Source organism: Phascolarctos cinereus, unplaced genomic scaffold (genome assembly GCF_003287225.1).
Source record: "Phascolarctos cinereus isolate Bilbo 61053 unplaced genomic scaffold, phaCin_HiC Scaffold_5;HRSCAF=322, whole genome shotgun sequence".
NCBI lineage: Eukaryota > Metazoa > Chordata > Mammalia > Diprotodontia > Phascolarctidae > Phascolarctos > Phascolarctos cinereus.
In genome coordinates this window covers 396,590,080-396,603,049 of record NW_027555958.1, presented here as the reverse complement: position 1 = coordinate 396,603,049, position 12,970 = coordinate 396,590,080, and the positions used below count along the sequence as shown (strand labels likewise).

General features: G+C 38.3%; 1 pseudogene; it reads left to right on the top strand.

The window, feature by feature from the left end:
- Positions 1-6,267: 6,267 nt before the first annotated feature.
- On the top strand, positions 6,268-12,631 carry LOC110206777 (heterogeneous nuclear ribonucleoprotein D-like pseudogene; annotated as a pseudogene).
- Positions 12,632-12,970: the final 339 nt, after the last annotated feature.

The window sequence follows — 12,970 nt, the reverse complement described above, 5'->3', positions numbered from 1 at the left end:
CATACTCTTTTAAAATTAAGAAAATGAGTCTGTTTACCATTAATCTATCTCAGTGATATTTTTACTTCTAATATAGCCAAAATATGGTCAAATACCCTAGATTTTACCATTTCCTGTTACTTTTTAGACCAAATCTGTAATTTTATTGACATAGCAAATTCCCAGTGAGGAAGCTTCCTAATCCAGCTGTTCTCAGACTAGTTGTAGGTAATTACTTGCATTAAATTAGAGGTTAAGTGACTTTACCAGGGTCAACAAGCCAATATGTGATTGAGGTAGGATTTGAATGCAGGTCTTTTTTGAGTCTGAATCCCTCTCTCTATCCATTATACTATGCTGCTTTATTTGTGAGTAGAGAATGAAAAAAGTTTCCTGCAATTGATGGTCTTGAAGTAGGATTTTCCAGGCTTCCTCCCCCATAACTATATACACCCACACCTGTCCTCTTATCCCCCACTGCCACACACACACACACAAGCAGAGACCCAAATTTACACTAAATATATATGAGACAGTTAAGAACTACTCATAATCCTTGGAGGTGCCATCATTAAGAAATTATATTTTATATACATATTTGTGTCTGATGGTAGCCATCTCTAGAGTAGGGGAGGCAAAGGGAAGGGAAAAAAAGAAATTCACATGATGACTTTATTATATATTTAAAAGGAATAGCAAGTTGTACATAATAGAACTGCAGTTTCATGTGCAATCAACTTTTTAATTATACTATGTTACAGAAATTTGTCTTTTATTCCATAAATTAAAAATAAAATAATGCAGATTGATTTTTTTAAAAAGAGAAATTATATATGTCCAATAAGCAGGTTCCTGTCCTTTTCAATAAGACAATGCATAGATTAACAGCTAGTCTACAACACCAATATTAGCCTGAAATGTGTAAGGGCTCTTATAGTTCCCTGACTAGCATGTGAAATTAATATTATTTTATAATCCATATTTTCCAAGCTCTGTCTTTGAATAAAGATAGCTATTGGGCTCACTGTTGCCTCTGGAATACCTGAGTTAATTCTCTATACATTGCACTAAAACATATTTAGCTAAAATATGACAAAGATTGAGTTTTCCTTTTTCTCCAACAATTTACACTTCCATTTCTCTTCTGTCAACCATTATTATGTTCTCTTTCTTGTCAATTACAAAGCAGTATAACTTTTTTTTTTTCAATTCCCTTCTGCTTCTTCCACCTCATTCACCTCTTGGAATGGGCTACCACCAAATCATGTTGCATCCTTTGGAACTTGTCTGAAATTCATTCACTAGTTACTTTTTATCTTGAATATCACAACCACTTCTTCCCTGATTGAGCTGTTTTCACCTTTCTGCCCTACATTTTATTCAGTATGTTGTCCACAAAATTATTTGTCTCTATCAATATTCATATTCTACCAACCAATCTCCAACCAATTACTCAATTCACTGCATCTCTTTCCCATTTTACATCAAATTAAGAATTCTGGTTTTTACTTCCAGCCCTCTCTTAGCCCTTTTTTCACTACTTGATTTTTTTCCCACTTCTTTCTTTTTACTTTTCCCTGAAATGAGAGATGAAAAATAAGAAAACAGACACAGGAATTCATAATAAGCCAATTTTAAAAAGAAAGGAAGAAGTAACTTTTCATGTTATAAATTTAAAGCAGGAAAGAATCTTAAAGAACATTTGGTCCAACCCCCTCATTTTACAGATGAGGAAACTGAGGCCAAAAAATGGTAAGTGATTTGCCCAAGGTTAAACGGGTAGAAAATATGAGAGCAGAGACAAATTCAAAGCTAGAACTTATAGTTCTGTAATTGGGAGGGAGTTGATCAGGACACCAAGAGTAATGTAATCCCCACCTCTCCCAATTCAAATCATAAAATTCCAGAAATTAAGGGTAAATTATAGTAATGACCAATTTTTTATGTTCTTAAATGAAGTGTAAAAGAGTATTTACATACTGTTGCTTCTTTATAAGGTGTGAAGTTCTAAAAAAATAATGGAATTAAAAGTAAACTAGCCTTTGGCTGGCCAAATATTGGTGATATCTTTAATTTACACTTAAAATTCCAAGCATACTATGTAAGGCAGTTAGTTGAGACAAGAAACAATACTTAAGATTGTAACTTCTAGCAGTTTTGGAAGTGGAATGATAAAATCCTAATTAGTAATATATGCCAAATCATTGGCAGGACCTTCAGAAAATCAAGGTCACCTCCATGCCTGGAATAAGAATTTAGTAGAAGATTGCTCAATCCTGGGTTAGATAGTTGGTTAGCTAGTTAGTTGCTGTCCTTCATTCTCAAAGAGGACCAAAATGACATCACTTTGTTAGAGTCAAGTTATAGTGTGTCCAACTGTGGCTGATCAGACCAAAATGAGTTTGAAATGCTCTACCACAGGTCAGGCACAAATAATCCATGTGAACACTTGAAGTGGATTCTCTAAATTTGTGCATCTCATGTTTCTTTTGAGCTACTTTAATTTTGCTTTGCTTAGAGAACAAAGCACTTTCCCTGATGAGGGCACATCATGAGGGCACAGGACAATCCTGTGCCAGTGTCTCCCACATCACACAATCAATTTTAAATTTCTTAAGAGAGACCTTGATAGTGTTCTTGTATCAGTTTTTCTGATCGCTATATGAGCACTTGCCTTGTGTGAGTTCTTCACACAATAGTCTTTTTGGCAAGCATACACTTGACATTTGAACAACATGGCCAGCCCATTGTAGTTGTGCTCTCTGAAGCAGAGTTTGAATGCTTGGCAGTTTAGTTCAAGAAAGGACCTCAGTGTCTGGTATCTTATCCTGCCAGGTGATCTTCAGAATCTTCCTAAGACAATTAAAATGGAATCAATTCAGTTTCCTGGCATGGTGCTGGTATACTGCCCAGATTACACAGGCATATAACAAGGAGGTCAGCACAATGGCTCTGTAGATCTTCAGTTTGGCAGTCAGTATACTACCTCTTCTCTCACACACTTTTCTTCGAGGCTTCCCAAACACTGAGCTAGCTCTGGCAATGTGTGTGTCAACTTCATTATCAATGGTACATTCCTAAAAAGTATACTGCCAAGGTAATCAAACTTAACCACAGAATTCAAAACTTCTCCAATTGCTGCAACCAGTGGTTCCACGTATGGATGGTGTGTTGCTGATTGATGGAACACTTGTTTTCTCGATGTTAATTGTTAGGCTAAAATTAGCACAAGCAGCAAAGAACTGATCCATACTTTGTTACATTTGAGCTGCAGAGACTGTGTTGAGTGCACAATCATCTGCAAACAGAAAATTATGCACCAATACTCCTCCACTTTGGTCTTGTCCTAAAGGCTTTTCAAGTTGAAGAATTTACTATCAGTATGGTAGCTGACCTTGCTCGTCTTGACTGAAGGTATTTGAAAACATGGCTAAAATCATCATGCTAAAAAGCATGGGAACAAGCACACAGCCCTGTTTCACTCCACTGGTGACTGGGAAAGTGTGAGAGCATCATCTATCATCCATTATCCAGAAGCCAGGCAAGCATGCCATTATGAAATTGACATATAATGCTGATGAACCTCTCCATGCAACCAAATTTTGACATAATTTTCAATAAGCCCTCATGATTGACAGTATCAAAGGCAACGGCCATTTTGATGAATGTTGTGTTCAGACCTCTGTTCTGCTATTGGCATTTCTCCTGGAGTTTTTGGGCAGTAAATATCATATTCAATGTTCCTCAGCCCTTTCTAAATTTCGCTCTCAGGTAGATGGCCATCTTCCAGGTGAAGTATTACCCTATTAAGGAGGACTCTGGCAAGAATCTTGCCAGCGATGACTAAGAGAAAGACCCCCTGTGATTGTTATAGGACAATCTATTTCCTTTATCTTTATAGAGATGGACAATGGAGTCATCCTTGAACTCCTGGGTGATAACCTCCTCTTACCATAAAACTCAGAAAATTTCATTCACCTTTTGTATGAACAATGGACCCCCCCCCACCTTGTAAATCTCAACTGGAATAGAATTAGCACCAGATGCTTTGCCACATGAAAGGAGCATAATGGCATCCAAAACTACTTCTTCAGTTGGAACTTCAGCTAGGGAAGGATTGACTTCAATCTGAGATAAATGGTCAATGGTTTCAGCATTAAGGATGGTCTGTTGAAAACACTATGGAAGTGTTCATCCTATCTCTCTAGGATCATGTCCTTATCACTAAATCAATGTGGCTCCATCAGCACTGAGTAGTTGAGATGCACCGTAAGTCTTTGGCTCATAAATAGCTCTCAGGGCATCATAAAAGCACTTTGGCTTGTTACTTTCAGCACAGAACTGAATTTCATCTGCCTTCTTACTGAGCCAAGAACCCTGCATCTCTCTATGCTTCACTTGCACTTTACTTTTGATGGAATTAAATACTGCCTTCTTAGAGATGGATGAACTATCCTACTGGTAAATCCCATGGACTTCTCATTTTTCTTTTAACAGCTTCAGAATTTCCCCATCATTTTTATCAAACGAGTCTTGTTTGTTTGTTTGTTTGTTTTTCATGTGCTCTAAGATGAGCAAATACAGTGCTGTACACAAACCTCTGAAGACTACCCACTCCTTTTCTGCTCCACTGTTGCCAACCATGTGCTGGCTCAACTCTCCCTCCAAGTTAGCAACAAAGTATTTCTGCTCAGAGAACTCTAAGCTGCTGACATTAATTCCACTTGTAGTCATTTTGCCTTGGGGCCACCAAGGCATTTCACATTGTTGAATGCGAAAATTTAGCTTAGAGAGGATAAGTCTATGATCAGTCCAGCATTCTGCACCACACGTTGCCTTCATCACTCTTAAACCCTGACTGTCTCTTCTCCTTACAATCACATAGTATATTAAATGCCAGTGTTTTCTATGAGCGTGATCCACAAAGTTTTAGTGCATTTAGGTAAACAAAAGACAGATTGGTGATGAGAAGGCCATAAGATGCAAAAGTCTTTGTGACCATTGCTGTTGCTGTTTTCTAACCCCATTTCTCCCTAGAACTCCCTGCCAAGTCTGGTACTCTGAACTTACTCTAGCATTAATGTCACCCAGAATTATAAGCTTGTCCTCTTTTGATACACTGATGATAAGGGTCTCTAGGTCTTCATATTTTTTTTTCTTTGACCTCATTAGGGCTTGTCATAGTGGGAACATAGGCAAGGATAATGGTGGCATAACATTTTCCTACAAGTGGCAATCACATTGTTATGAGCCTGTCATTCACTCCTATTGGTGGGCATATAAGCTTGTTGACTAGATTAGTTTTGATTGCAAAACCTATTCCAGCTTTACAGTATTCCCTTTCATAGTGGTTACTCCAAAAATGTGTATGCAGCTCCAACTTCAGTAAGCTGGCATTCATTTGACAGCCTTGTTTCACTCAGGGCTGTTATGTGGATGCAATACCTGCTGAGTTCTCTTACAACATGAGTTGTTCAAAGTCTACTGGATTTTTTGTTGTCTACAAGTGTGCACCACATTCCATGCACCAATGGTGAGTGGCATCATCTTTAAAGACATTTTGGTACATTTCTGTGTGTGTGTGTGTGTGTGTGTGTGTGTGTGTGTGTGTTTGACCACAGGGTGGGAATCTCTGCCTGCCCCCATAATCAGGCCAGGACCAAATTGGGCAAGCAGACAATTTTTAGGGTTCCTTTTCTAGCCCCTTTTTCATATTAGGAGGTGAGCAGTGTGATCCTTAAAAGGCCACTCAGACACCCAGCGGGCTTCTTCCAGTGAGAAGACAACTCTGCAGGCAGTCTGTATGTGCGGTTGTTACTACAGCTCCCACTGTATTCGCACCTGCTGCTTCATCACTTGCCTGTCGCCACAAAACTTTGAGATAGGTAAAGATGGTAAAATGATATGGGTGATGTCTTTTGATTTGTGTGTAAATTGGATTTAAGTGCGGCAGAGTTGCATGAAGTCATCGGCCTCACTCTCTTCTCCAGAGTCATCATGGTCCAGTAGCAGGACAGAGTCAAGATGACTGGCAATGGCACAAGATGCAGTGGATGACCTTGGTATCTTCAGTGTCTAACCAAGCTCTAAGCACTCCAAAGTGCCTACCTCAGCTGCCTTCATGGCTGTTGGAACAAACTGTTCTCATCTGCCCATTCTCTCAAGGGAAGTCTTCACATCTTGGGGTAGGCAGCCCCCTACCTCACTAATGGGTCTGAGACCCTCGGTTACTCTCAACCTGGTTTAGCCCATCTACTGAAACAATTTATTGAGGTGTGGCCACTTCACATGCTACAGCTTGTTGGAGCTACAGGTAAGAGTTAGGTGAAACAGGTGGACACCAAAAGTAGAAAAGAGCCCTCACACCAAAGGTACTAGTCTTCCTTGAACATTCACTACATCCCTCAGTCCCAGTACCCCAGAGGAAAGTAACCAGGATAGCCAACATCCATGAAGTTGTGCCACAGACATATCGATTGAAAGAACTTGAAATGTTTAGTCTAGATAAGAAGTTTACAGGGGAAATGGAAATAAGATTGCTATATTTGGCCCCAAAGGGGAGAATTACAAATAATTCAAAGAAGCTAATTTTGGCTTGAGGTAATATAAATCTAAAAACCTGAGATATCTCAAAATAGGTTCAATTACTTCAAGAAAGAGCAGGCCCCGTAAATCTACAAGCATAGTTGACCATTTGTGTGTTCTGGTACATATTAGCTTAAATGGCTTCCAAGGTCCTTTCAAGCCTTGACATTCTGTATTGTTTTAGTAAACGAGTAATAGGAACAAAAATAATGTCTTGAAGTAGTGATTACTGCATCTATGAGTTTGCCTAATAAAATATCCAAATGCAAGGAAAAGAGGGAAAAATATTTGACTTTTTGCTTTAGAGTTTGTTAATCTGATTTTTTTTTTCCAGTTCACTCACTGACCAGGAACCTATCTTCTACTAGATACAATGAGACACACTGGATTTACAAAGACAAAAATTAGAACCCCTGCTCTCAAGGAGCTTAAATTCTGTTAGATTCTTCTACTTCTAAAAAAGAGCTACCTTATAGTGATCAGTCAGAATTATAGGCTTGGTATATTATTATTTCCTTATTTATTATTGTATTTCCTCATGTGTAAAACTAGGTGATTGTACTAGATGATTTCTACTGTCAATTCATCCTTTAAATCTATGATTCTATATTACATGTCTCTGACCCAGACTGATTTATTATGACAGTTATCTGGTATGTTTCATGAAAGTATTCAGAGAAGAAATGTCATACAAAGGACAGACTATTATCTACGAAGTCAGAGGACCACTGTTTAAATGTCACTTCTGCAACTTATTACCTATGTGACCTTTGGCAAGTTAGTATCAGTGTGTGTGTGCGCGTGTGTGTGTTTATTTTTGGTGGGGGGAGAAAGGGTGTCAGTGTATTGGGGGCAGGCAGGTGGTGCAGTAGATAGAACACTAAGCCTGGAGTCAGGAAGACCTGAGTTCAAATCTGGCCTCAGACACTTATTAGATGTGTGTAAATCACTTAACGCTCTTTACCTCTTTTTCCTCATCTGTAAAACGAGCTAGAGAAGGAAATGGTAAAGTGCTCTAGTATCTTTGCCAAGAAAACCCAAAATCAGATCACAAGGACTTGGACACAACTGAAAAACTATTGAAAAATCAATTTACTCATATATAAAATATTTTGGTTCGACTAGATGACTTCTCAGGTACCTTCAAGTTTTAAATCTCAAATTCTATATTCTGAATGCTCCATTAGGGACCAGAAGGATCTGGGGGAGAGATTTTTAATTGGAAAGATGGGGGGAGGTTTCTTCCCACTAAGAGAGGGAAGACATCAAAGAAATGTTAAACTACAGGGTAATATACAATGAGAACTTGCTAAAAACTAAATTATACATTTTACTGCCTTCACACCCTTGCTTTTTCATCACCCTTTATTTAATATACATGTTCAGATTTCCTCTAAATATCTGTGAAATGATATCTAATTACCTAGGTGTTGTTAAATTACTTATCTTTATTATTTTGTCTTAACAAGAGGATGATCACACCTCTATACTGGTTCCTTAAGCACATTATGGAGGAAACATCCAGAAGCAGTTGGTGGCACTCAGACACTTATTAACAGCATGACTCTGGGCAAGTCCCTTTACCTCAGTTTTCTCAATGATAAAACTAGGATAACAATAGTGCCTATTTCATAGGATTGGTGTGAATATCAAATGAGATTATTTGTAAAATATTCTTACCACAGTGCCTGGAATAGCCCACTGCCCACCTTCTCAGAAATATTTATCCAACTTCCAATATATTTTATTATTTGTTATTATAATTATGTACACATATAATTATTATGCTAATATTTTGAATCTTTTTTATCTTGGTTATTTCTGTCTTTTATTAGCTCATTCCCTTGAATACTCACTAATGAATATGCATTTATTTTCACTTTGTTTTGTCTTATTTTCTGATTTTTATTTACCTGAATCTTATATTCCTTTTCCCTTACTAGCACTGGAAATCTTTTGTTTCATCTCTATGTTATAATAAACTAATTACTTAAATCTTAATTTCTTGGTAATTTAGGTTACATAAACTCAACATAGCAAACTTCTAAAGGCTTTTTTTTGTTCAGTTATTTGAATCAAACATGATAAAATTGATATGAGGAATAATGTGAGAAAGTTTCCTCTACCAATGCAACTCAGAACTTTCCCAACAGTGATGCCAAATCATTGAACGGTACTGTTAAATAGACACTGGGGCCATTAAACTATATATAAGGATCCTAGTGGGTACATATTTGACCTAAAAACTACATATTAAAATTACCTGTGTTTTATTGTATTTTAAATTATTTTGTTAAATATTTCCCAATTACATTTTAATCTCGTTTGATTTGTTCTTAGGAGTGTCATTGGCTGCACATGCTCAAAGTCCCATGTTTGACACCTCTTAGAGAATTTCCCATGGGAATGAGAGATTAAATGATTATTCCAGCATTGTACTGTCAATATGTGCCTGACCCAGAAGTAGAACTCAGGTCTTTCTAACTCGGAAGCTGACTTTCTATCCCTACCCATTGATAAATAGCTATGGGGAAAAAAATGCAACCTATATTTAAAAATAAAACTTTTATGGACATAGTGCTTGGATCTTTTTGTTGTCTGTTATATAAATAAATCTAATTTTGGTTTCCAAGTATTTCAAGAAATTATCTTCTCAAAATACTGGAAAAAAACACAGGTCATCATCATCTCTGGTATTTACATATTGCTTTAAGGTTTATAAAGCTCTTCACAAGTATAATTTCCTTTTATGCTAATAACAATCCTGGAAGTGGATGTTATTATTATTCTCCTCTTATAGAAGAGGAAACTGAGGGTAAAATAGGTCGAATGACTTGTATGGGGTCACATAACTAGTAAGTGCCTGAGGTCAGATTTGAGCTCAGGTATTTTAAATCCACTACTGATTGCACTTTCACACATTCATCCCAGCTCCATGGTTCAAGTGGGGAGTTGAATAATCTTTGTTCCCCATCACTACTTGTAAGTTCTCCCCTCTCCTTGTTTGAGGTCCATAAAATCTACATTTTCCACCAAATCAAATTCATGATAGCCGTTGTACAGACCTCCAGATCACTCTTTCTCTTCCCATATCGAGCCCTATTCTTTGTGAACACCATGAACCTCCTATTGCTTAACACTTCAATTCTCTCCCATTCCATAATCACTGCACGAACTTCTCTTTTCTTCATCTTCACACCTTAATGAACCATTCAGATATACATTGTCCTCTTCTCCTTGGCTCTTAGTGCCCTTACCATATTTCTGATTGTGTGCTGGAAAGCCTACAGTTTGGTTCACTCCCACAAGCACCATCTTTTCTAGTGATAATAATAATGATAACAATGATAACTAAAGTTTATGTAACACTGTGCTAAGCACTTTGCAAATATCTCATTTGATCTTCACAACAACCTTTGTAGGTAGATACTACTGTTCTAATTTTATAGATGGTGAAACTGAGGCAAATGAAGTTGAGTGACTTGCTCAGGTTCTGAGGTCACATTTGAACTCAAGTCATCTTGCCTAACTCCAGTCACATTATTCTTCCAGTGTGTTGCTGACATAAAAGTTGTTGAACAAAAGTTGAGAAAATAACACAATCACTTTGATTGATGCTACTAGTCAATTTTTCTGCACCTCCATCATCAAATTAATATCCCATTTTTTAGAAAGGCTCTTGCAAACTTTTTCATCCAATCTACAAACTTTTCATGACTCTTCTTCCCCTTACCCTCTCTGCTGAGAATCTTCCTTCACATTTCACTGAAAAAATTAAGGTCATCCTTTCAAATACAGGACTCAAGTGGAACATGAAGAGGTAAACAGGAAAGAGAAATCATAAGAGACTTATTAAGATTGAACTGTTTACATTCCTGCATGGAAAGATGATATTTGTAACTCATGAGAACTTTGTCAGTATTAGGGTAGTTGAAGGAAAAAAATTGTATGTATATATAGATAGATAGAGGGCACAGGGTGAGTTGAAGATGAAGGGGTCATATCTGGAGAATAAAATTAAGAGATGAGAGAGGATGATACTGGGAGAAGAAAGGCAGAGGTAGAATGGGGTAAATTATCTAAAAAAAAACAGAAAAGCCTCTCACAGTGGAGGGGAAACAGGGGAAGGTGAGAGGGAATGAGGGAATCTTATTCTCATAGGATTTGACTTAAGGAGAGAATAACTTACACATTCAATTGGATATGGAAATTTGTCTTACCCTATAGGAAAATAGGGAGAGAAGGGGACAAGAGAGCAGGGGGGATGATAGAGAGGAGGGCAGATTGGGACAGAGGGTAATCAGAAGCAAATACTTCTGAGGAGGGACAGGGTCAAAAGAAAGAATAGAATAAATGGGAGGGCAGGACAGGATTAAGGGAAATAGAGTTAGTTTTTCACAACATGTCTACTATGGAAGTGTTTTGCATAACTGCACATGTACAACCTATATTGAGTTGCTTGCCTTTTCAGTGAGGGTGGGTTGGGAGGGAGGAAGGGAGAAAATTTGGAACTCAAAGTTTCAAAAACACATGTTAAAAAAAATGCTTTCACATGCAACTGGGAAATAAGAAATATAAGAAATGGGGTACAGAAGTCTATCCTGCTCTACAGGAAAATAGAAGGGGAAGGGGATAAGAGAAGGGAGTGGGGAGAGATAGAAGAGAAGGCAGACTAGGGGAAGGGGTGTTCAGAAGGCATGCCATCTTGGGGTGGGGGAGGGGTGAGAAATTTGGAACTCAAAAACTTGTGGAAGTGAAATGTTGAAAACTAAAAATAAAGAAATTTATATCTAAAAAAAAAATTAAGGTCATCTGCCAATATCTTCCTGTTTCCCCCTCATTCATACTTCATACTATTCAAATAGCTTCTGTCACGACTTCCTTCACCCTTGTTTCAAGTGAAAAGATGGGCTTTCTCCTTACCAAGGCAAAATCCCACCGCTTTTATAAGCAATCCTATCACATTCTATCTCTACGGCAGAGTGCCTCTTCTGTCATCACAGTGCTATCACTTATCTTAAATCTTTCCATGTCTACTGGCTACTTTAGTATTGCCCCAAAACATGTACATCTCCCCCATCCTCAAAAAACCCTTACTTGATTCTTCCATCTTTGTTATTACTTCATATCTCTTTTTTTCCCTTTTCTGGCTTAACTCATTGAGAAAACAATTTACAACAGACGACTTTGCTTCCTGTCCTCTCACTCTCTTTTCAACTCTCTAAAACTTGGCTTCTGACCTTCTAACGTCGTCATTCCACTGAAATAGCTTTTCTCAAAGTTACCCATTTATTTGAGTGCCCGCGGGCCTTCCCAGGGGGAGGGTGCGTCTCCCCGGGCCCCCGGCGGGGCCTCCAGGTAAAAGGTGCAAATAACTTTGTTTGCAGTAAGATTTTTTTTGGAGGGCTAAGCTGGGATACGAGCAAGAAAGATCTCACTGAGTACCTGTCTCGTTTTGGAGAGGTTGTAGACTGCACAATTAACACGGATCCGGTCACGGGCAGATCGCGGGGATTCAGGTTTGTGCTCTTCAAAGACGCTGCCAGCGTGGACAAGGTCCTGGAGTTCAAAGAACACAAGCTGGATGGCAACTTGATAGACCGCAAGAGGGCCAAGGCTCTAAGGGGAAGGACCCCCCAAAAAAGGTGTTCGTTGGCGGACTGAGCCCGGACACGTCCTAGGAGCCGATCAAGGAGTATTTCGGGGCGTTTGGAGAGATTGAGAATATCGAACTTCCTATAGACACAAAAACAAATGAAAGAAAAGAATTTTGTTTCATCACATATACAGATGAAGAACCAGTAAAGAAATTATTAGGAAACAGATATCATCATATTGGTTCTGGGAAGTGTGAAATCAAAGTTGCCCAGCCCAAAGAGGTATACAGGCGCAACAGCAACAACAGAAAGGAGGGAGGGGCGCTGCAGCTGGTGGACGGGGTGGGACCAGGGGTCGTGGCCGAGGTCAATAAAGCACCTGTGGCAAAGCATCCCGAGGGGGTGGTAATCACCAAAACAATTACCAGCCATATTAAAGGAGGACACGGAGAAAACAGGTGCAGATTGCTACCGCAGCCTATCTCGCAGGATGAGGATGTTGAATGGCGAGTGGTCTTCTATTGATCTGAGATGACTATTTTTTAAAAGGCTTTTAGTGTACGTGACACAACTGTGTCCAATTGTATATAGCGGCCAATTTAGTTTTCTTGTTTTTGCTTTGTCCTTTGCCATCTGTTATGACAAATGTGGATTTGTGTTTATATAAATTTTATTTGTATAATTTCATGTTAAATGATTCTCAAAAATAAATTACTTGTGATTATTAAAAAAAGTTACCCATTTATTCTTTCATTCCTTTCCTCCTTCCTTTCTCTCTCTCTCCCTTTCTCTCTTACTTTCATGTTTTC